We start from the raw sequence: 25,638 nt of genomic DNA, 5'->3' as shown, positions 1-25,638 counted from the left end.
ATCTTTTATAATATTTATTCATGTTGAAATACAGCTTATCTATCAATTAAACTTGGTCCAGTGATTGAGCTGCTAGTTTCAACTTAATTCCCTCATTTGTTCCCCTTTTATTTGAGCAAAGTGCCATTTAATTTATGGCTTCTTTTCTCTCCCTCCAGCCTAAGCTTCTTAGAAAATAAATGAGGCTATAAGTCCTCAGTTAGCCCTTTTTAGTCCTGTTGATTTGAGCTGAGGATTTGAATCTTGTCAGTCATTCACCAAGTTACTCCTTTAGGTCATCAAGCGCTCCTTCTGCTGTATCCATGGCTTTTTTTTTTTTTCCCCCTGGCAGAAAGTTGCAAGGGTGTTTGTATAGGAATCTTGACACTGGAACAGACATATAGTTTTAATCAGAATGAGGGTCCTAGAACCCCATGGAGTTTATACACACTTTGGCACCCGTGAGATCACCTGGAAATAACTGGAGACTGGAGTGAGGTCCCTAAGCCTTCTTTCAGCCATCATTGATGGGCTCGGTTTGGAGAATGTGTTTAGGGGCCTCTTTCTATTGTTCACCCACTGGATGGGTATGTTAGCCAGTGGTGCCAATGTGCTCCATGTAATTTTTCCCCTTGGCTCGGTTTTTGATTTAGGCAAATATTAATATAGGGTCTGTTTAAATTCCTGTAGACAGAGAAGATATACAATGTTAGAATTCTTAGCTAACAAGGGATACTGCCAAATGATAAAATATTAATCCTATTACTTTGTATGCAGATATCCGAGAACTAGAAGCAATTACCCTGACTCTAATTGCTTCATAGATGAATACAATTATGATGTTACACTCATTCTGTCTGTATTCTCAGTATAAAATAACATCCACAAAAGACAGTCAGAAATTTCATTTAAAAGTAAACCTTACCAATGTGAAATATATTAAGGCAATAAACCAAGAGATTAAACTTTCATAAACAGTAAGAGCTCATTGTTTTGTAAATGAGTGTATAATAATATCTTTGAAGCTCAAATGAAACCGTAAAACTGACTGGGGGCCTCACATTTTTCTGCAAACTTTTGATTTATCTTTTTAATCTGTTCTTAGCATTGTATAGCAATTAAACATTGAAAATGGGCTCTAGACTTCTTGCCACATTGCTCTTCTCCCATTTCACTTCTGTCATTTCTTTTATAATGACAAGCAATTTAGAGGAACAAGAAACAATTAAAATGTAAGTAGCTCCTGCTGTTACAGGTGTTTTCTACTAATGAATAAAAACGACTAGCATTATAGAAAGGTGGGATTTAAGGAAAAATCTCTCCTAGGGGTTAGCTTTTTTAAAATCTGTGGGCAAAATGCAGAAATTAAATACAGACTTCCAGGTAATAGTAGTAGAAGGGATTTTGATAAATAAGAGTTAGTTGTTGAAAGTAGTACTCATGTTTGTAGGGTGGTCAAATGAAATTGCTTTTCTAATATAGTTCTCAAACTTTAGTGTACATTGGAATCACCTGGAAAGCTGGTTAAGCCACACTCTCACAAGCTCCACCCCATTGTTACTATTCAGTAAGATTGGAATGGAACCAATAATTCATATTTTAGCATGTTTGCAGGTCTGAGAGCTTCCCTGATAGCTCAGTTGGTAAAGAATCCGCCTGCAATGCCGGAGACCTGGGTTCAATCCCTGGGTTGGGAAGATCCCCTGGAGAAGAGAAAGGCTACCCACTCCAGTATTCTGGCCTAGAGACTTCCATGGACTTATAGTCCACGGGGTCCCAAAGAGTCGGACAGGACTAAGTGACTTTCACTTTCACTTTTCAGGTCCTGAGACCACATTTTGAGAATCATTAGTTTAACATAACGCAGTAGCTTTTGAATTCTTTTGTCCCACTTCCCCTTAAAAAAACCCAGGAATTCTTGACAGGAATACTCTGAAGGTCATGATCATGTGACCCTGGTATGTGGTAGACTCAGTTAACAGGAGACTCAATTGGTATGTAGAGATTTACAGATGATCCAGTGACTCACCTAAAGCCATACAGGTGAACCATGTTAGAAACCCAAAAGGATCACCCTTCTAATTCAGTCCTCTGCTCTCTTCAATAAGTTGTGCTCATTCAAAGCAGTTCCTGGAATACTGTTGTTTTTGCTATTCAGTGGCTAGGTCATGTTTGATTCTTTGCGACCCCATGGACTGCAGCATGCCGGGCTTCTCTGTCCTCCACTATCTCCCAGAGTTTGCTCAAACTCATGTCCATTGAGTCAGTGATGCTATCTAACCATTTCATCCTCTGTTACCCTCTTCTTCTTTTGCCTTTGATCTTTCCCAGCATCAGGGTCTTTTCCAATGAGTTGGAATATTGATCATTCCATGAGATGGAATATTGACCAATCTCCTAAAGGTAACAGCTTAAGGAAATACAATTCTGCTTTTAATTATAAGTCTAACTTAATGCAGATGATATGGGTGACTCAAACAGCAAGGTTGTTATGAAATTAAATGTGCCACTAAGACAAGCTTCACTTTTTTTTTAAAATTGAAGTGAAGTTGATTTACCATGTTGTGTGTCCATGTGTATATGCACATACACGTATATATACACAGATATATATGTATTCTTTTTTGGGTTTTTTGTGTTATAAGTTATTGAAAGATATTGAATATAGTTTCTTGTGCTATATAGTAGGTCCTTGTTGTATTTTATATATAGTAGCATATATATGTGTTAATCTCAAACTCCTGACTTATCCTTCTCCCACAGTTCCCCTTTGGTAACCTTAAATTTGTTTCCTATGTCTGTAAGTCTTTCTGTTTTGTAAATAAGTTAATTTGTATCTTTTTTCTTTTCAATTCCATATATAAGTGATGTCAAATGATATTTGTCTTTCTCTTCCTAAATTACTTCATTTAAAATGATCATCTCTAGGTCCTTCCATGTTGCTGCAAATGACATTAGCTCATACTTTTTTATGGTTGAGTTATATTCCATTATACACACACAGACACACACACACACACACATCTATATACACATATGGCTGGATCATATAACTCTACATTTAATCTTTTAGGGAACCTTGACATTATTCTTTATGTTGGCTGCACCAATTTATATTCCCACCAAGCTTCACTTGCCTGAGTCCCCTCATGTCTGTATAATACAACAGGGGTGAAACATTTACTTGCTTATAAAACCTCTGCATTGAATGAGAAAGTAATATACAATTTAAAGCTCTGTCTGTATGTTCCAAAGAAGACACAAAAATTTAGAACATTTTCATCCTAATCTGTAACATTATGCAAAATGTGCATTTCATAAAAATCACTGTTGTGTTGTTTTGTATCTATACCAGTCACTGAGAGAAAACAAAAAGGAGGCTCTTAGTGAATGTTAATAGAGACACAGAAACAAAGAAGCGGAAAAAGGTTATGTAAATTCCAAGAGTTTGCCTGATGTTTAAGCTATGCAAACAGTAACTCCTCTGTTTGATGTGGTTTCAACAAGGGTCTTCTATCCCAAACAACTCTCTCTCAAACAATGTGTTCAATAACTAAATTCCCTACAACATGAACCAACATCTTTCATGTAATAATTAAAGTCTTAATCCCTATCAATAACTGTAAGTGTCTCCCACAATCCAGGCTTTGAACTTACGAGTATTTATAATGAAACACGTGTGATTACACAGAACTTCTCTGGTGAGGAGGTTTTGTTGCAGAAACTATGAAATTGCATGAATTCATTTGATATATATCAGATGAGCACCTACTATGTATTGGAGTAGACACTCTTCGTGGGGCTTGAGCTTCTTCAATGAATGTAACCAAACAGGCCAGATCCTTTCTTTCTAAGCTTCCTGTTTGGGGCAAGACTGGGGAAATCATCAGTAAGTAGGAGCATCACTATCGGAAGCCAAAAGTGGAAGCAAGGACTCGGTTAGGAGATATTTGCAGTGAGGCAGGTGAGAAATGCAGGTGAGGGATAGGGAAGCCTGGCATGCTGCAGTCCATAAGATCACGAACAGTCGGACAGGACTTGGTGACTGCAACAGGTGAGAAATGAGGGGACGCTAGTCACAGTGTGGGCTGCAGAGCTAGTGAAGAGTGGCTGAATTCTGTACATGCCCTGAAAGCATTAACAAAGGGATTTATGGATGGGTAGGATACTCTTGCCTGGAAAATCCCATGGATGGAGGAGCCTGGTAGGCTGCAGTCCATGGGGTAGCAAAGAGTTGGACAAGACTGTGTGACTTCACTTTCACTTTTCACTTTCATGCATTGGAGAAGGAAATGGCAACCCACTCCAGTGTTCTTGCCTGGAGAATCCCAGGGACGGGGGAGCCTGGTGGGCTGCCGTCTATGGGGTCGCATAGAGTTGGACATGACTGAAGCGACTTAGCAGCAGCAGCAGGATAGAGGCGGTGAGTGCAAGAGAATAGGGGAGTGTGTGAAGGCAGGAGAAAGTAGAAATGCATCCATTTTAAAAGGAAAAGCTGGATTGCACTGGAGAAGGAAATGGCAAACCTGTCCAGTATTCTTGCCTGGAGAATTCCACGGACATAGGAGGCTGGCAGACTACAGTCCATGGGGTCACAAAGAGTCAGACATGACTAAGTGACTAACACACAAGATAGGTCATACAACTCTGAGCAATCCTCACTGTTCTGACTATGCTACAAATATGCCCACTCAATCCTTCCCACGCCTCACAACTAAATAGGACAGAGTCTCACTTGAGTCAGATGGTTACAGTTCCTTGTGCTGCAAAAAGAAAAAAAAACGATAGTTCCTAGAATCATTTTCAATTTCAGGAATCAGAGGATAAGTTTATAAGACATAAACAGTAGTTGATTGTCTTCATTTCAAATAGAACTTCCTTTAAAATCAATTTACATAATTAACAGCTCTTATTTAAAACCTTTTGACTTTAGGAGTGAGTGAGTGAGTGAGTGAAAGCACTCAGTCGTGTCCAACTCTTTGCAACCCCATGGACTGTAGCCCACCAGGCTCCTCCATGCATGGGATTCTCCAGGCAAGAATAATGGAGTGGGTTGCCATTTCCTTCTCCAGGGGATCTTCCCGACCCAGGGATGGAACCCAGGTCTCCTGCATTGCAGGCAGACGCTTTAACCTCTGAGCCACCAAGGAAGTTTGACTTTAGGGGCATGGCATAAATGTGAATGTCTTTGGCTTCCAACAGTTTGGGGGTACAGTTAAAAATATCTTGGCATTAATGTGTCTAGCTTTTGACTTCTGGGTCTTGGTGTTCACAGTGCTGCACACTCTGGGTAAGAACTGGAGCTTTGTTCCCTTAGTTGTTACTGCAAGGGGGCCACGATGTGATGAGTGGGCAGTGATAACACCCTTCTCCCTACCCTTGAAGCCCACTTTGCACTTGGGTCTCAGGGAAGTTCCAGGTTTTACTAAGTCTCTGTGGAGAAAAGAGCTGCTCAACTTGTACTAGTGTCCTTTATCTCTTCCTCTACCTCTGATACATTCCTTGGGGCCAGACTCAGTGTAGACACTCAGCTGGCCTCCAAATTCCTGGTTTTCCCCAGATACCTCTCCACAAAACTGATCTTGAAGATAGTACTTCCTCTGTCTGCAAGCTTATCACTCTGGCTAGTGACCAACAGTGTTTCCATCAGACACAACCCAAGTTTAAATCCTTCTTTAAGCTCAGCAGGCACTCTCAGGACAAGACTGTTTTTGACTTAAAAAGGAAAAGAACTTTTTTGTAGAAACCTCTTGGGACTAAACTCCTGAATACTGTGTTGAGTGAGTTGAGTTTCACTGTATTTTCATCTATCCACCTTTCCATCACTTTAAACATTCTTTGAAGTATAGTTGATTTACAATGCCATGTTAGTTTCAGGTAGGTATACTGCACAGTGGCTTCTGTTATATACATGTATGTGTGTGTGTGTGTGTGTGTGTGTGTGTGTGTATACATATAGGACTTCCCAGGTGGTGCTAGTGGTAAAGAACCTGCCTGCCAATGTATAAGAGATATGAGACGCAGGTTCGATCCCTGGGTCGTGAAGATCCCCTGGAGGAAGGCACAGCAACCTACTCCAGTGTTCTTGCCCGGAGAATCCCATGGAGAGAGGATCCTGGTGGACTATAGTTGCAAAGAGTCCATAAGGTTGCAAAGAGTCGGATACAATTGAAGTGATTTAGCAGCAGCAGCAGCAGCAGAAATATACTAGTTCCCTGTATTATACAGTAGGCCCTTGCTGGTTATCTGTTTTCAATAGGCATGATAAGTTGTGTGAAGTCGCTTCAGTCACGTCTGACTCTGGGCGACTCTATGGACTGCAACCCACCAGGTCCCCTTTGTCCATTGGATTCTCCAGGCAAGAATACTGGAGTGGGTTGCAGCCCTCCTCTGGGAATCTTCCCAACCAAGGGATCGAAGCTGCATGTCTTACATTTAAACTGCTTTGGCAGGTGGGTTTTCTTTACCACTAGCGCCACCTGGGAGCCCCTGTTTTAAATCTGGTAGTATGTATATGTTAACCCCAACTTCCTAAATTATCCATTACTTTTGTAAAATAAATGTAGAACCTCACCCTTGAGTTCTTAGTTGTCCTGGATTTCCACACAGACTCAGATGAAATAATAGAGCTTCAAGCCTATGTTAACTTGAAACTGACTTAGAATGGTTTCCATCCTGGTTTTAAGATTGTTTTTATTTGAATGTGACTGCTTTGGGGAGGTTCGTTGACACTCTGACTGGCTTTGAAATTCAGATAATAAGAGATGACATTTCCTCAGGGGAGAGCTAAAACAAGTTGATAAATTGTTATTGTGCCACCTTTCAGAGGATGACCTATAATTAAACCACGCGCTCACAAAAAGGCAATTACAGAAATGTGATGGATCTGACTCAACCTCTTGAAATCAAAGAAGTTCAGAATTAACTTCCAAAGCCCAAAGTCAAGTGTGCGATACTGAGTATTGTAGAAGTAAATTTTGCTCTTGGGGATAACATCTGATGCCTGGATCTGAAAAAATACCATAGCAGGTTATATAACAAAAGCTACAGGTTGCTTTAAGTTTTTATTTGTCTTATTAAGATGCATATGTGTAGTTTCCTATTTATATACTTATAATAAGAAAAAAGGTTTTATTACCAATTTGTTTAATGCTGTATCTGTTTGTATAGATCTGAACTTGACTGCATGGTCATAGTCAAACCAACTGAGAAGAAATGCCTCCTCTTTTCCTAAGCAGTGAAGATTTATGTATTTGACTTTGAAGTCAACAACTGTGTAGCGTTTAGTGCCAAATCAAATGCAACATCAAATTACCTTGTATTCATTTAAGTGAATTTGCAGATTTATGGCAGACTGGCACAGATCCAGAGAGCTAGGGACAGGACAATCACAGCAGATGATTGTAAGGAATGAAAATGAAGTAAATATCTGGGAATTAATTACCTGTAGGGTTAAGGTCCATTCCTAGAAAGAGTCAGGAGCAATTTATTCTACAATCAATTTGCAAGCACCCGGGGTGTAACAAAGTGGCAGATAACATGGACTCTTCAAAAACAAGCCATGCCAAACAAAACTAATTTCCCTCTTTGACAAAGTGACTGATCCTGTAGACTGGAAGACTTACTGGTTACAGCCCAGTTTGACCTTTGCATAGTTATCAGTGCTATTTTACATGGAATGGTCATTGACAAGCTTGCAAAAAATCACTTGAATGGAATAATAATCAGGTGGGTATTGAACTGGTTGGAAAAATGTTCTTGGGCTGTTCAATAAAAGTATCAGGACAAGTTTCTGATTATTTAGTAGTTTACACAGATTTAATTGTGGATCTATTATTGATTTTATTTGTTTGTTTTATTTTGCTTCAAATAAACAGCTTCATGAGAGAACATAAAATATGCTCAGAAACTTGAAACAAACTCAGGTTTGTTGGAGCTTCTTTGACAGAATTTTTGAAAAAAAGATTGGGAATCCAGAATGAGTTTTAACAAATTAGAATCACTATCTAATTGGGAAGGAATTGCTAACTGATTAATACTAAAATGTATGCTGAAGGAAATAAAAACACTAAATTCCATAAATGCAAATTGTGAAAACAAAATTCTTGTTTACAATAGTATCAACTACTTACTCTGTCTTTTATACTGAATCTCTGGCCCAAACCATATTTCTTGTTGCCAGGGAGAGATTCTACTCATGTCTGAGCCAGGGGCAACATAGATCAACAATGCCTTTCGATTATTCAGAAGGTTAAGTCTACTTATGGGCTTTCCTGATGGCTCAGATGATCTGCCTGCAATGTGGGCTGTTAGGATTAGATCCCCAGGAGAAGAGAATGGGAACCCACTCCAGTATTGTTGCCTGGGGAATCCCATGGACAGAGGAGCCTGGCAGGCTACAGTCCCCACATTCACAAAGAGTCAGACACAACTGAGCAACTAACACCTTCACTTCTTTCAAAGTCTACTTATACATTCAGTGAAGAGGTGTTACTCCTAAGCGTCAATTGCTGAAAGACCATCAACAGAGAGAGATGACAATAAAGCTGTACATACATAATTATAGAAGGAGGATGTTGTTCACCTCAAGAGAGAATAGGATATATATAATTTTTACAGGAATATATTTAATTTTACATAGAATTATCTTTCTTATCAAGTGCCAGGAAGGAATTTTCTTCTACTCTTTCTGGTTCTTATGACTGGTCTAAGAATAAGATTGGCATAAGACATCTATCTTATCAGGATGAAATCATATAAAATTTTAATATTAATGACATATATTAATATGTCATTAATATGTCCTGGGTGGGAGAGACCCAGGACAACTGAGTAAGTCATCAAAATGACCGAAGCCCTCGCCTTAAATATATCCTCATTTAAAGATAAACGAGGATGTTAGGGCTAAGCGATCTGGGACTTCAAAGGGGAAGCAGGCAATCAGCATGAAGATAGAAAAGCAAATGTTTGGTAGATAAATGTTTGCCAGGCCTTGCAGAGACAAAGGGCCAGAAAGTGGACTCAGATGACTGGGTGTTTCCCCAACCATACCTGGCTCACATTCTTTGCAGATATCTCTGATGATAGCTCTATTCTGGAAACAGACCCTGTCTTTAAATTATTATAATCAGTTAAGGAGGAGTCAAAGGCTCTTCTGAGTCTTTTGGACCTTAAAAATAATCTAAATTAATCCTCATGCTTGAGACATATTTTGAGATGGCAAATTTTACTCCCCTCCATAAAGATATCACACAGCAACTAACATTTACCGTGTATTTTTGCCACCAGATCCATTTTTTGGCCGTTCTCAATAAAAGTAATCCATAATGTCTCTTCAGCTCCTCCACTCATTTTCCAATTGAGTTATCTGGTTCTTTGGTTGTTGAGCTATCTGAGTTTATATATTTTGAATATTAACCCCTTATTAGATAGATGAGATACAAATATCTTAATTCATTTAGTAGGTTGTTGTTTTGTTTTGTAAGATGGTTTCCTTTGCTGCACAGAACCTTTTTGTTTGATGTAGTTCCATTTATTTTTCTTTTTACTTCTCTTGCCTGGGGAGGCATATTATATATATATATATATATATATATATATATATATATATATATATATGGTATAAGATTGGTCAAAAATTCATTCAGATTTTTCCATACCATCTTATGGAAAAAATCCAAGTGAACTTTTTGGCCAACCTAATATTCACTGATAAAATTGTTGTAAAAGAGCTACTGCTTAGAGCTTCTAGAAATCTTAGGGTTTCAGGTCTTAAATTCAAGTATTTAATCCATTTTGAGTTAATTTTTATATATTGTGTGAGATAGTGGTCAATTGGCCTGCCAGTGCTGAAGACTCAAAAAACGTGGGTTTGATCCCTAAATTGGGAAAATCCCCTGAAGTTAGGAATGGCAACCTGCTCCAGTATTCTTGCCTGGAGAATGCCATGGACAGAGGAGACTGAGGGGCTGTATAGTTCATGGGGTCACAAAGAGTTAGACATTACTGAGTGACTGAACACACACACATTGAATTTTCCCAAGACCATTTATTGAAAGAAAAAAGCAGCCCAGCAAAATATTTTATTTTAAATATACAATTGATTATAACTGTTTCATTTCAAAAGCCTTATTTAATTAGTAAAACACAGTAAGGCTAATTAATTATGACTCATTTAAAATATCTCTGGGAAAAAAGTTTTTACTATGATATTTAAAATAAAATTTTGGCAGAGATACTAAGTTATTGGTATTGTCAACATGGTTAGGCTTGATTTACTTTATTAGTACACTAGGTACAAATAAAGTAAAATTAGAATTATGGCCAATAGAGTTTCATCACATGTACTAAAATAATGTTATTTCTCAAGTTTTCCTGTTCTTACTTTGGAAATGGCTTCTGCAGCCCACTTAATTTGACATCTTTGGCACAATGAACCAGAACCTGACTTGGAAAAACACAAAAACTGCATTGGCAAATGATCTGCCAAGTGACCCATGGACAAAAGTGAGATTGGGTTGCCCTTTGAAATAAACCTATTTGAATTTTATTATCTCCAGAGCACCTTGTGTCTCTAATCTTGTGAAAGGTTAGTAGTCTATCCATCAGAGCAAGATAAGAGTGCTGGTTGATGTCTGCTCTTGATGATAACTGAATCCAGCAGTTGGAGCTGGAAGAAGGAGATTCATTACCATCAGCAGTTCAAAAAGAAGGGGGGAAATGGCCACAGAGCAAGTCATTCACAATAAGCCATATTTTCCTAGCTCAGGGTATTTAATACAAAACAAAATAGAAAATGAAGGATTGCTATATTGAGAAAGCTTTGTAAGCCTCTTAAACAAGTTCCCCTAAATCAGGGCTGTTTTAAGACTACCTGTTGTAGAGATTAACAATTTATAATACATAGATACTTTCTTAAAAACTATTGCTAATTGCTTTTGGGAGGTCTTCCTGACACACATCAGAATAAAATAAGAATGACGCTGTATCACTGTATAACATATGGCTGAAAGCCAACAAATATTATAAAATATCCAATAAAGTCTAAAAGAATGAATCTGTGGTTTTTAAAGTTAACTGAATATATTCTTTTTAAGACTTTCTAACTTATATGTAATTTAATAATAGTTTATAATTTTTATATAATTTAGAAGTTGGGATAGAGATCATCCAAGAATTATTTGTAAACTTAAAACATACAAATGGATCAAAATAAGCATGTGCTTTAGGGATTATTTTAATTTTGACATTATGAAAAATAGGATACATACATTCAGCATTGTAAAATTTCATAAAAGATATGGCACTTAGTAATTGATATTTTATGAAATGTTTAATAATAATTGGTTTTATTCATTGCATTCCAAATGATGGATGTTATAAAAATAAAAGAGCCATCATATAACATAGGATTAATGCATTTTTTTTTTCCTTTGAGAAGAATCTGGTAAATGACTGGCAAAGTAAATGTAATGAGTCTTAGGTAAATTTAGATCAAAGTTAGTTCATTTGTATTTATATCTTAAACATGAATACTGTAAGTCTTATTATATACCTATACCAGGATATCCACTGTTTATACTTCCATCAAAAGAATACAGTTACATTTGAGTTAAACATCTATGTGGCCCAGTGGTGTTGATGTTCATTTCCCTTTGATAATTTTAAGGAATGAAATTATTCCTAAAGTATGACCTGGGGAATCTGTGCCACCTCAGTCTTATCCAACAAGCTCAAGAATGTGGGTGAGCAACAGAGGTGGTTGGAAGTTGCCTTGACTTTCTTCAGGATTTTGTTGTCAAATGTTTATAGAAACATTCCTAGAGTTACACAATTTGTCATCCTGCACTAATGCTCATCCAGTGCCCACTGGCTCGGACAGTAAAGCGTCTTGCTTACAATGTGGGAGACCTGGGTTCGATCCCTGGGTCGGGAAGATCCTCTGGAGAAGGAAATAGCAACCCACTTCAGTACTCTTGCCTGGAAAATCCCATGGATGGAGGAGCATGGTAGGCTACGGTCCACGGGGTCACAAAGAGTCGGACACGACTGAACGACTTCACTACACTACTCAGTTCAGTTTAGTCGCTCAGTCGTGTCCGACTCTTTGTGACCCCATGATTTGCAGCACGCCAGGCCTCCCTGTCCATCACCAACTCCCGGAGTTCACTCAAACTCACATCCATTGAGTCGGTGATGCCATCCAGCCATCTCATCCTCTGTCGCCCCTTCTCCTCCTGCCCCCAATCCCTCCCAGCATCAGGGTCTTTTCCAATGAGTCAACTCTTCGCATGACGTGGCCAAAGTACTGGAGTTTCAGCTTTAGCATCATTCCTTCCAAAGAAATCCCAGGGCTGATCTCCTTTAGAATGGACTGGTTGGATCTCCTTGCAGTCCAAGGGACTCTCAAGAGTCTTGTCCAACACCACAGTTCAAAAGCATCAATTCTTTGGTGCTCAGCTTTCTTCACAGTCCAACTCTCACACCATACATGACTACCAGAAAAACCATAGACTTGACTAGACGGAGCTTTGCTGGAAAAGTAATGTCTCTGCTTTTGAATATGCTATCTAGGTTGGTCATAGCTTTCCTTCCAAGGAGTAAGCGTCTTTTAATTACACTACTAATGCCCAGCAAAAACCTCTGCGGAGAAAACAATGACTTTCAATTCCTAATAACTGAATTCTGAAATTGATGTTATTTTTTTCTTTAGTTTAGTTTGAGCTGATATCTGTAATAATGAACAATGGAATTTTGTTGAATGCTGATTATATCAATTAGATAAATTATTTCTCAGTCTAGAAATAAATAAAAATTATCTGTATTTTTTCAGAGCATTTATTCAAAAACCAAAAATGTAGACTTTTTCTTCTTAATGGATAGCTTCCTAACCTTACTCAGAGCATTATTGTACTTTTTGTTTATTTTTTATATGTTATTTTTACCAATCAGCATGAATCCACTAGATTTAAAGTCAAAAGACTCAAAACTCTCTACTTTGTTGATCTACTCTGTAATTTTGAGTTAAATTTCTTGTTTATTTTTGGCCCTCCCTATGCATTTAGGTATTTCCCCTCTGTCATCAAGCAGTATTTTTTGTGTTTAAGAGCACTTTTCATGCTAAAATAATATCTATTGCTTTCTTCCAAATATAAAGGCAATTTATGGTCATTGTGCAAATTTTAGAAAATTAACAATGTACAGAGAAGAAAATACAAATAAACTATAACATTCTATCCATAATAAGCTGTTTTTGCATTTGCATTTTTATTTTTTCTCAACATGTGTATTTATATCTTTAAAAATTGGAGTTGTACTTGGTACATACTTTCATATCATTTTCTGTCTTATCAGTTTCTGCCCCATGGCTTATACTGAATGCAGATTTCCTGTGAGGCAGGTAAAGCTTATGTTTCAAGACCCTTCACTTGAATAGACCCTTTTCAAGGTCCTATGCCTAATTTTATATTTGTAATTATGTTAAAAATTATGTTCAAAATTTATAGGTTTCACTTGTCATAGAATGTATGGAGCCTATAGACTTCTGTTATCTGTGTTATGTGCTTAAATGATGCCCTGATTAGACTATTGTAATCATTCCTGTTCTTCTGGCATGAATTAATTCAGACATTATTAGACTTTATTCCTCCCTCATCCATACAATGCCCCTCTTTCCCTCACCACTGGGAAAGTCATTTGTCCTGGAAGCAGTGAAGACAGAGGGTGACCAGGGGAGTGTTTGTGTTAAGTGGCAGAACAGGAAGAAGAGATGGAGGACAAAGGAAAAGACTAGTTCCCCTTTATCCCCTTCCCCACTAGGAACATCGGCAGTGCCCTTCTCATACTCTTGACACTTTGACCGATGCTAGGCTGCCTTCCCAAGACCAGAATGCTAATTTTCTGTTGTGAAAAGAGAGAGAGGGGAAAGTAAGTGAAAAGGAGGAGAAAGCAGGGTATTTCATGATATATCATATGGCTTGCCCCTCCATCATTTCCCCTCCTTTCCCTGCTCATTTCACCACCAATCATGCATTGACCTAAAGTGAAAGTATTACAGAACACAAAAGAACTGAAGTGATTTTCAGTCTTGGCTGTACTTTGGGATCACTTGCTTAGCTTGAAAATATGCCAATACCTGGATCTCACTCCCAGGAATCCTGATTTAGTCTAGATTGCAGCCTGGTGTCAAGATTTTTTAACTGAGTTTATTGGGCAGTGAAGAGTAAGAAGCCCTGTATTCTGTGGGAAAGGGAGGATGAAGGCAATTTCACTTGACTCCTCTTCCTTCAGTTCAGTTCAGTTCAGTTCAGTTCATTTCAGTCACTCAGTCGTGTCTGACTCCTTGCGAAACCATGAATCGCAGCATGCCAGGCCTCCCTGTCCATCACCAACTCCCGGAGTTTACCCAAACTCATGTGCATCGAGTCGGTGATGCCATCCAGCCATCTCATCCTCTGTCGTCCCCTTCTCCTCCTGCCCCCAATCCCTCCCAGCATCAAGGTCTTTTCCAATGAGTCAGATCTTTGCACGAGGTGGCCAGAGTATTGGAGTTTCAGCTTTAACATCAGTCCTTCCAATGAACACCTAGGACTGATCTCCTTTAGGATGGACTGGTTGGATGTCCTTGCAGTTTACCGTCCCTAAAAACCTACACAATCTCTCAGCATCATAACCCTAGGTCCTTATTATTGACTTTTCTTCTGCAAACTGGCTTTGTCCCCACTTCCTAGAATTCACTCTCAGTGATTTGGTACTGGAGAGACTTTTTTCCACTCTCTGGCACAGCAAGTATTTGGGCGAAGAAGTAAGGAGAACTGGACAGAGAACTGGATACAGAAGCTTCATTGCTTTTTTCAGTTGAGGAAGACAAAAAGTTGGAAATGATTTCAAGATCTGTAGTTTAGGTACCTAATGCATTAAATGGATGCTCTGGTTAATGGCATCTGTGGGAAAAAAAAAAAAAATGAATGCAGGATCATGGAGAAAACCTAAAGAACACTGTAGGCTGACTCTAAGGAGATGTGTGATGATGAAGGTGAATTCAGAAACTGTCCCAGCTTTCAATTTCACATGCATTGGTTAGGGTGAGATACATACACAGTCTACAGGCTCAAAACAGTTGTTTGCTTTTGGGAGCAACCGTCAGCAGATTACAAACTTAAATGCATGACTCCCAGAATTAATGGTTTATCTATACCACCTTGTGATCATAAGTGGCCTAATCAGTCTTTCTTATTTTAAAAGAGATCTTTGGGAGAAATAACTTACCAAGAAATAAAACATTTATCAAGCTAATGTGTAAAGGATCACTAAGTCTAGATAAAGTTTAACCTTGTGAAATGTGAATTCAAATCAACGATTTCTATAATCTGCTTTGTTGCTTCAAATCTCTCTCCATCAGCCAGTTACAGATTGCCGCTTCCAGGTAACTTTTCTTTTTGAAGCTGAATACACATTTGATTCTGAAAAGTCTCCTGGCATTGGGCTTCTTCCACTGACTTTACCTTAATAGGAGAGAAGTAGAGGATTTTTGGAAGATGTTGATTTTTCTTTTTTAAACAAACACACTTGATTATAAACTGTGGACTTTTTGTTTAAAATTTCTTCATGAAAAAGTCTAGTCAATTGGATTAGATACCTTGGAAGAATATAGAATGGTGATGTCCAATTTAGCTGAATAATGTGTTTAAAGATACATTTACTGTATCTTTGGTTTTTTGGTCTGTTTGTTTTTGATTTATTGATTAGGAGTATTTGCTCATAATTCTTGTTTCTACTTATTTATATATAATCTACAAGAGTTTCCAACACACGATGGGAGGAATATAATGACAATAGCCTTTGGATTGACATAGTGAGGAACTTTTGAGTTATACATTATAATATTTTTAACAACTGATACTATTATTATTTTTTAAAATAATTTTTTTTGTGACTACCATTTTATTCTTTTTTTTTTAATTTTTGTAGATGTATTATGAGCATTGTATTGTGTTGTAGAGCCTTGTAAGATGTTATAAGATAGTTTAAATTTCTCTTTTCATTAATTATCATGAACAGAGAGTTTAAAAATATATATTTTTACCTTAACCTCGTGGTTATTTTTCCTTTCCTTTTTCATTTTATACTGTCTACTTTAAATTCCAGGTTTATGGTAGGATATTCTCCTTATGAAAATCTCCAAGGACTCATTAAACCACTCTTAGAAAAATTTAGGGGCATCTACTTTAAAATAACTAAAATCACCGAAATCCTCTAAATCATTTAAGTGATTTAAGAATTTACTTTTGGATTGTACTTACCTTGCAGGGGAATATAAAGAGATGAATGGGCTGCAGCGTTGTCAGAGTGAATTTTTTAAGATAAAATAATGGAGGAAAGGAACTTTTATTATACTACTTAGAGATAACAGACTAATAATTAAATTGTCTTCCTACTTGCAAGAATTCAAAGGCATAACACGTTTTGTTTGATTAATTTATCTTCAAACATTTCACTTAGGATTTTGACCCTTTATACCAGGGATTGGCAAAATATTTTCTGTAAAGGGCTGAATATTAAATATTTGGGCCATTTGAACTACATGAGATCTCTGTTGCATATTTCTTAGTCATTGTTGGTTTATATTTTGTTTGTTTGATGTGGCTCAGTGATAAAGAATCTGCCTGCTAATGAAGGAAATGCAAGAGACATGAGTTCATTCCCTGGGTCAGGAAGATCCCCTGGAAGAGGAAATGACAGTCTACTCCAGTATTCTTTCCTAGAAACTCTCATGAACCGAGGAGCCTGGCGGGCTACTGTCCATAGGGTTTTAGTGACTTAGAGTTGGACACAACTCAGCAACTGAGCACAGCACACATAGAGCGTAAACAGCAAAGCTTCCCTGGTATCCAGTTGTTTCTTACAACTCACGTTTGTCAGCACTGGTTTGGAGCTCTGGGTTATATGCCAGTTCAGTGGTCTAGGGCAATTTGCTTAACATTTCTGGGCCTCAATTTCCCTATCTGCAAAATAGTATGAAAAGCTCATAACACAGTGTTCGACATGGTGTAAAATGCCTTCTGTGTTAAACATCAGGCAACTTCCTAGGTCCTATCTCTAGTTCTGTTGAAATTACCATCATTCATTGTTTCTAATTAAATTGTCATTTTCATTTAAGTATTTCAACTTTCCTCCAAAAATGTATCAGGTACAAATGGAAATAATTAAAATATTCCGTTGCCATGTTGACTGCATTTTAAATCAGATGTACTGGGGGTGGGGATGCTTACTTGGGTATAATAATCCCTGAAACAGGAAATTTATAAATTACTACTATTAGCTCCCTTTGAAATTTTATGTGGTGGTGGTTGAAATTATATAGATATTTATTAATTCCTTGCATGAATTGATTGAGTAAATCATAATGCTTATTATAATATAATAAACATTATCTGAAAACATACACATGTACACACAGAGCAAGAGAAAGTATGAATTAAGAGATAAAGACATAGCAAATCCCAAACTAATTTTTGCTGACAAGCAGCTTTATCTCACAATAACTCCAGATTCTGATTTCTCCCTTACTGAATAAGTTGTTATTTTCAAAATAATTGTATTTAATTTCAACCCCATAATTTTAAAAAGTGCCTACTGAGGGTTTGTTTCGTACACAAAAATTCAACCAATGTTTAAAAAAAACTACAAAGATAATATAATCGGATATCTATTCAAATTAGTTGTCCTCCTTCCCTTACATAGTTCTTTCATGTGAATAATGAAGAAATAAAACATGGCCTCTTATTGCTTATTGAAAACAACAACAAAGTTCCAAACTGAGTTTATTCGATCACCGGATGGAAGAAGGCTTCGCTGTATTATGGGAGACAGAGCGGTTTGAGTGTTAACTCATGATAGGCTTTGCTTCAGTGAAGTAGGGGAGTGAATGTGAAAGGCAGCTTGGTGAGATCATGGGCTGTGAGGGCAGAGTTCAGTAGAACCAGGAGCAGGAGAGACAGCAGTGAAACCAGGCAAAGCATAGACCTGGACAGACAGAGACTCCAGAGAGGAAATGAGAGTCTGGCAGCGCTGTCTTGATAATCACCAAGCTTTTGAGCAGAGGCCACCAGCCATTTTGCATGTAGATACACATGAACTTGGAGCATGGGAGGATATGACTGTTTGAAGAGTAGAAATATTAGTCGCTCAGTCATGTCCAACTCTTTGCAACCCCGTGGACTGTAGCCTGCTAGGCTCCTCTGTCCATAGAATTCTTCAGGCAAGAAGACAGGAGTGTGTGGCCATTCCCTTCCCCAGGGGATCTTCCGACCCAGGGGTCAAACCTAGATCTCCTGCATCACAGGCAGATTCTTTACTGTCTGAGCCAGCAGGGAAGCCCTTGAGTGTTTAGATAGGTATAAATACATGAGTTTGACCATCTGGTGATGTCCATGTGTAGAGTCTTCTCTTGTGTTGTTGGAAGAGGGTGTTTGCTATGACTAGTACATTCTCTTGGCAAAACTCTATTAGCCTTTGCCCTGCATCATTCTGTACTCCAAGGCCAAATTTGCCTGTTACTCTAGGTATTTCTTGACTTCCTACTTTTGCATTCCAGTCCCTTATAATGAAAAGGACCTCTTTTTTGGGTGTTAGTTCTAGAACGTCTTGTAGGTCTTCGTAGAACTGTTCAACTTCAGCTTCTTCAGCATGAATGGTTGGGGCATGGACTTGGATTACTGTGATATTGAATGGTTTGCCTTGGAAACGAACAGAGATCATTCTGTCATTTTTGAGACTGCATCCAAGTACTGCATTTCGGACTCTTTTGTTGCCTATGATGGCTACTTCATTTCTTCTAAGGAGTTCTTGCCCACAGTAGTAGACATAATGGTCATCTGAGTTAAATTCACACATTCCAGTCCATTTTAGTTCACTACTCCTAAAATGTCAATGTGCACTCTTGCCATCTCCTATTTGGCCACTTCCAATTTGCCTTGATTCATGGACCTAATATTCCAGGTTCCTATGCAATATTGCTCTTTACAGCATCAGACTTTACTTCTGTCACCAATCACATCCACAACTGGGTGTTGTTTTTGCATTGGTTCCATCTCTTCAGTCTTTCTGGAGTTATTTCTCCACTGATCTCCAGTAGCATATTGGGCATCTCCTGACCTGTCAAGTTCATCGTTCAGTGTCCTATCTTTTTGCCTTTTCATATTGTTCATGGGGTTCTCAAGGCAAGAATACTGAAGTGGTTTGCCATTCCCTTCTCCAATGGACCACATTTTGTCTGAACTCTGGAGTTGGACTATACAGAAAGCTGAAGAACTGATGCTTTTGAACTGTGGTGTTGAAAAAGACTCTTGAGCATCCCTTGGACAGCAAGGGGATCCAACTTATTGACAAAGACCCTGATGCTGGAAAAGATTGAGAGCAGGAGGAGAAGGGAGTGACAGAGAATGAGATGGTTAAATGCAACACAGACTCAATGGACATGAGTTTGAACAAACTCCAGGGGATAGTGAAAGATAGGGAAGCCTGGTGTGCTGCAGTCCAAGGGGTCACAAATAGTTGGACAGGAATTAGCTACTGAACTCCAACATAAATGTAATGCTGTTTTAAAAAATAAATAAATAAATAAAGGAAATCAGTCCTAAATATTCATTGCAAGGACTGATGCTGAAGCTGAAACTCCAATACTTTGGCCGCCTGATGCAAAGAACTGACTCATTTGAAAAGACGCTGATGCTGGAAAAGTTTCAAGGTGGGAGAAGAAGGGGACAACAGAGGATGAGATGGTTCGATGGCATCACCGACTCAATGGACATGAGTTTGAGTAAACTCTGAGAGTTGGTGATGTACAGGGAGGCCTGGTGTGCTGCAGCCCTTGGGGTCACAAAGAGTCGGACACAACTGAGCGACTAAACTGAACTGAACTGAAATACATGAGTTTGGAGGATGACAAGAGGGCACATCGGTTTTGTCTGCTCTAAGATGCAGTTGTAGGATTTCTTTCCCTCTAAGGTGGGGCTGCAATGTTATAGCTTCCTAAGAGGGGCCCCATCCAGATGGAGTCAGGATGTATTTCACTGGGTGCTCATGTTCACCGTCTATTTATTCGCTCCCTAGTCACCACTTTTTAAGGCCTGCCCTATGGCAGGCCCCATACATGGAGATGGTAGTTTTGGTCACTAACAAGCTTACCTGTGAATATGATGTGCGTTTCAGCTCCTTTCATTCAAAGCACACACAGCTCCTGGAACTTTTCTTGTAAATAAATTGCCAGACTGATGAGATATAGAAATGTGCTGGTCTTTTCTTGGAAGGTTTCAATGTCCTGTCTCTAGGCTTCTGGGATTTGGATTTTTTAGCAGAAGAGTAGAGCTCACTGGAGATACTGAGCATGTCCTGGGGACAGTTATGTCTGCAGACAATTTTGTCATCACTGCTGGAGGGAGGATGAGCCAATAGCATCTAATAGGCAGAAGCCAGGCATGCTACCTATTGTCTTATAGTGCGCAAGGCAGACACTCAAGGAAGATGGTCCAGCTCAGGGAATTCCCTGATGGTTCAGTGGTTAGGACACTGCATTTTCACTCTGAGGGCCCAGGTTCAATCCCTGGTCAGGGAACTAACATCCCACAAGCCACACAGTGCAGCAAAAATAAATAAATAAATTGGATTAATTAAATTTTTGAATTTTTTTAATTGAGAAAAAGATTGTCCAGCTCAAAATGTCAGTAATTTTGAGGCAGAGACCTCTGATGTAGAGGATTAGCACTGAGTCATGCATTCCACATAGCTACAGTCTGCCAAGGGTGACATTTCACATGACAAGGACTACCTGAGCATCATCCACCTTCTTATAGTCTCACCCTGCAGGGAGTGGGGAGAGATAGGTTATTTAGGGACCATGCATTTAGCCCTCAAAGTCTGTGGGAGAAGAGAGTAAACGGCACTGGGATTCCTCCTCCTTTAATGCTCCTCTTAACTCAGCATTTCCCTGGTGCTCACATCAGTTGATGATGTAAGCAAGGAGACTTTGAAAGGAGAAGATATGCTTGAAAGCTGACAGGTGTGTGCAGAGTGAAGGAGTCTTCTATTCACTTCACCTTGAAAAGGGCCTGGGTAGAGGGCAGGACCATAGCTTTCCTGTGTCTGAATCATAGCCCTTGTCTGAGATCAGCTTTCTGAATCATTTACCCTCCATGCCAGCAACTTGGAGTTTATCTTAGCCAAAGCTTGGGTTGTGAGCTGATTGAACTGATAGAGCATGCTTTTGTGGAGGGGAGGGCAGAAAGAAGAGATTAGGAGAGAAATAAACTCAACACAAATATGTGGATTTAGGGAAGCAAAGTGAATAGACCTGCTCCCCTTGGTGGGACAGATGCTGTGATCATGCGTAGATACAGTCTCCACTGACTCGTGACCAGAGCTTTCACTCACTGGGTTCTATGATGACGTGAATTTACACCACCAACCTGAAGCACTAATTTTAAATGAGCTGGCAGTGAGGAGTGTTTTGGAGAGCATGAGAAGAGAATAGGAAAACACTACAATTTCTAGGTAAATGCTGAACAGTGCTTGATCCGGTCGCCATGCCCAATCCTGCTACGGTAATGTCAACTAGTCAGCACTTCCAGCGTAAATGGGCCTAGCGTTTGCTGTTTGGGGCAGACTGCAAATTCCTTGAGAACTTTCAGTCTGCCTCTCTTTCTCCTCTTGCTTGCACCTCTCCTCCGTCCTGTGTGCACCTGATGTTTTGATCCATTCATTTGGAGGCAATAAATGGAAGCCTTTCACAGATATCCTTAGGGCGCCTTTTGGCTCCTGGGAGTTGATTTTTGCCCCTTTAGAGGCCTCTCCAAACCATCGGCCGTGTGCATAGACTTTTTTGCTTTTGGAACAGTGGTGGTTTTTATCCACAAGATTGCTCTCCCAGTTGGGGCAGTCTGCCCCGCAGCAAACAGATGTTCACATCCACATCTCCCCTCTAGATGAATAAAATCCTCCCAGAGGCTACAGCTGGCTGGAAAAAGTTCTTTTGTGCTTCTGTGAAGCGTAACTGAGCCCTAAGCAATCACCTTTGATGTATATTTTGTGATTGGGGAAGAAAAATAAATAAATAAAAGCATTTTTATTTGCCATACTCTTTCTTGCAGATAAGAATTTTTTTGTTGACTGAAGCCTGTATCCATTGAGAGCTTTGCCCTTACCTAATAAACAAAGGGTTAAATTGAGTCGTGTCTCTTTCTTTATGTGGTTCTTCAGTTCTCTATGCTTTTTGGGCATAATACTTTCTCAGCAAAATGGGTCTGGTAACTGTCTTCCTTCCTAATCCCCATCTTGTTGGTTTGCTGAGAGAGTTTTCATTCAAGCATAAAATACTTTGTTCAGAGTCACCCTTCAAAAGGTGGAAGTTTAAGTCTATGGGCATGCTAAAAACGAAATGAGTATACTTATCTTTCGGAGGACGTTAGTTTTGCCTCAGTACCTCGGATCCCCATCTTTCATAAGATCTAAGATCGATGTACTTTAAGGTAGCAACATTTGTCATAATTGCCTGATGTATTAGCATCCTTTAGTACCAAATATTAACTTTGACTGTGAGATCACTAAACCATATAATGATTTTGAACAAGGAATAATAACTTGACTTTTGAGGACTGGTAAAACTAAGAGCAAACTTCTGAGTCAATGACACACCCTAAGACACAAATTTAATCCTGGCATCTGAAAAAATGTTTCTTGAACCATATTTATGGAAATATGATAACTGAGTTTCTATATTCATAAAATTATGACTACTAATTTAGGCATAAAGAAATAAACCACAAAACACAGTGAGTGGGCAATCTGATTTTACCCATTTTGCTGCAAAGTGGTCAGAGACTAATATTTTTCCCATGTCAGGAGAGGAAACACTAGGAATGTTACTTTCAATAAAAGAAATATAGGCAGAAACCAACACAACATAGAAAAGCAATTATCCTCCAATTTTTAAAAAATTAATTAAAAAAAAAAAATTTAATCCCTACAGTAAAGCATTTATACCTCAAGTCTTTGGAGAGCAACAAGAACCAGAAGAAAACAACTCCCTCTTTTGTTTAGCTCTTGCAAATCCAGACCACATTATTGATTACTGACAATTCATTGCTGAAGGCAGTACTCTGTATTCAATAAATTAAGCTTTAATTTCTGAGTCCAACAAAATAATTGACCTCAAAAAGAAGATAAATGAATAGACCATCCTGAGCTCGTGATGAGAATCCACTTTCCAATCTCATTATATTAGTATTTTTCAATTCAGTGATTTTTCCATTCTTTCATAGTTTCTTTCACAATCTGTAACACCTTTTACCTGCTCCTATATGAATAAGGCCAAGCTATTTTCATCTTTGGTTTCAAGACTGAGAGGTTTTATTATGGTAATACTTTGGTATTAATATTAATAATTTAATATAGTTTCCATTTTTAAGACAATCTAAGTGACTAGTAAATTTCTGAAAAACTTCTAAACTGTTTCTGATTTCATAAAATCATAAATAACATAGGCAAATAGCATATATAAATAGGGCTTTCCTAGTGGCTCAGATGGTAAAGAATCCACCTGCAATGAAAGAGACCCGAGGTCGATCCCTGGGTTGGGAAGATCCCCTGGAGAAAAGCATAGCAACCCACTCCAGTTTTATTCCCTGGAGAATCCTATGGAAGGAGGAGCCTGGCAGTCTACAGTCTGTAGGGTAGCACAGTCAGACATAACTGAAGCAACTTAGCAGATATGCATGCATAGCACATATAAATATTTTGACCAATGAATCCTTTGACAGTTTTGAAATTTTTTTCCCCATCTGATTTTCCTTAATGAATCCTTGAAGGTTAGAGAGGTTTAATACTATGTAGCCTGATTTTAGCATTTGATAAAAATTAAAATAAGAACTATTTGGTACCTTAAGGGTGACAAGCCATGAATTTCAGATAATCCCTCAATTTTTGCTGAGATCGTAGCAATAGAATTTCTGTATTTTAGAAGAAAAAGTGTATTCTTTCATAGTAAGAAGATAAACATTGAACAGTGTCCTTTTTAAATTTAAGCATATCAGTTATATTTGAAAACAAATACAAAATAATCACCATTATAGACACAATTTTATCAAGACAGTAGTTCAATGTAGCTAAGTCAAGTGCTTCTTCTGATAAAGAAGAAATTAGGTGTAGCTCCCATGGACTCCATGGAAAGAGTCATTGATTTTTCCTTCTGCATCTCAGGAAAAAGTCTCCCCAAGCCTCCGGATAAAAAAAAAAGAGATTTTGTTGTATTCCTATTGGAGTTCCTTGAGGTATAGAGGACATGATTGTTCCCTGCATTAGCTGAGAGGGGCCATAGCTTCTGGGAATAAGAGAGAACAATAGGAGGTAAAGTGGAATTATTCTGCTGGGAATTGGGTTCACAGACTCAGAAGCATAATCTTTCCTTAGCCTTTTTCCCACCCCCAATCTCCAAATGGGATAACGCTTGAGCTTGCTCTAGTGCAAATGGATAAACTTTGTACACACGTGAACTCTGTATTTCCTCTGTATTCTTTTTTTTTGGAGGGGGTGGGGGGGCGTGGAGTATAATTGCTTTATAATGTTGTGTTATTTTCTGCTGTACTACAGTGGGAATCAGCCACATGCACACATATATCCCCTCTCTCTTGAGCCTCCCTCCAGCTTCCCCCGCAACCCCCACCCCCAGGTTATCACAGAGCACGGAGCTGAGTTCCCTGTGCTGTACAACAGCTTCCCATTAGCTATCTGTTTTACACATGGTAGTGTATATATGTCAGTCCTATGCTACCAATTCATCTCCCCTTCCCGTTCCCGCCCCTTTCCATGTCCATGCGAACATTCTCTATGCCTGTGTCTCTATTCCTGCCCTGCAAATAAGTTCAGCAGTACCATTTTTTTCTAGATTCCATATATATGAGGGAGACCAATATGAGGGCCAATGAGTCTAACAGTACCCAAGGACATTGTTTTTTCCATCCCATTTCTTACATACTGTAACTATTCCCAGAAATATTCGAGTGCTGTTTCAGGATGAAAGTGGTCATGTCTTGGTAGATTCTTTTTCATTTAGAACCTCTTAACCAGAAAGCCCAAATACCTGTATGTTGTTCAAGTTCTATATAGTGATAGTTTATCATAATAATACATGGTACTCCATAACTTTCTGATTAATTATGGCAGCCTAAATTCTGTTTATTATAGCTTTGGTATTAAGTGAATTTAATTATACTATAAGTCTCTAAACACTGATAATTGATTGCTATATATAACAACTCCAAAGGGTCCAAATATTTCATTACTTTGTATATCCCATTTATGAACTTTTCCAAATAAAAGCAAATTAATTGAATGAGTGGTTAGAACAGATTTTTAAATAGACTGGAGCAAATGTTTTTATCAGTTATGCATTTATTATATTAATGACAATACTTAGCCACATGTTCTAATTCAAGTTAATAGAGTTTTCTAAAATTTACAACAAATGGAAAAATAATTGACCTTCTTTAGAAGAGTATTAAATGGTAAATTCCTAATGTAATGGATGTTCTTTCCAACAGAAATCATATGCTCTTCTGTTTTCTTTGAGATAAGATCTTAGATACAAGTCAAATCTCACTTAAAATA

General features: G+C 38.4%; 1 protein-coding gene and 1 non-coding gene across 4 annotated transcripts in view; both read left to right on the top strand.

The window, feature by feature from the left end:
• GPC6 (glypican 6) overlaps window positions 1-25,638 on the top strand; it is a 1,252,059-nt gene that overhangs the window by 606,964 nt on the left and 619,457 nt on the right. The window lies entirely within an intron of this gene.
• On the top strand, window positions 20,522-20,593 carry TRNAE-UUC. The gene has a single exon. It is a non-coding gene; the product is annotated as a tRNA-Glu (tRNA).

The sequence above is a fragment of the Bubalus bubalis genome, chromosome 13 (genome assembly GCF_019923935.1).
Source record: "Bubalus bubalis isolate 160015118507 breed Murrah chromosome 13, NDDB_SH_1, whole genome shotgun sequence".
NCBI lineage: Eukaryota > Metazoa > Chordata > Mammalia > Artiodactyla > Bovidae > Bubalus > Bubalus bubalis.
This window is presented reverse-complemented; position numbering and strand designations above follow the sequence as displayed.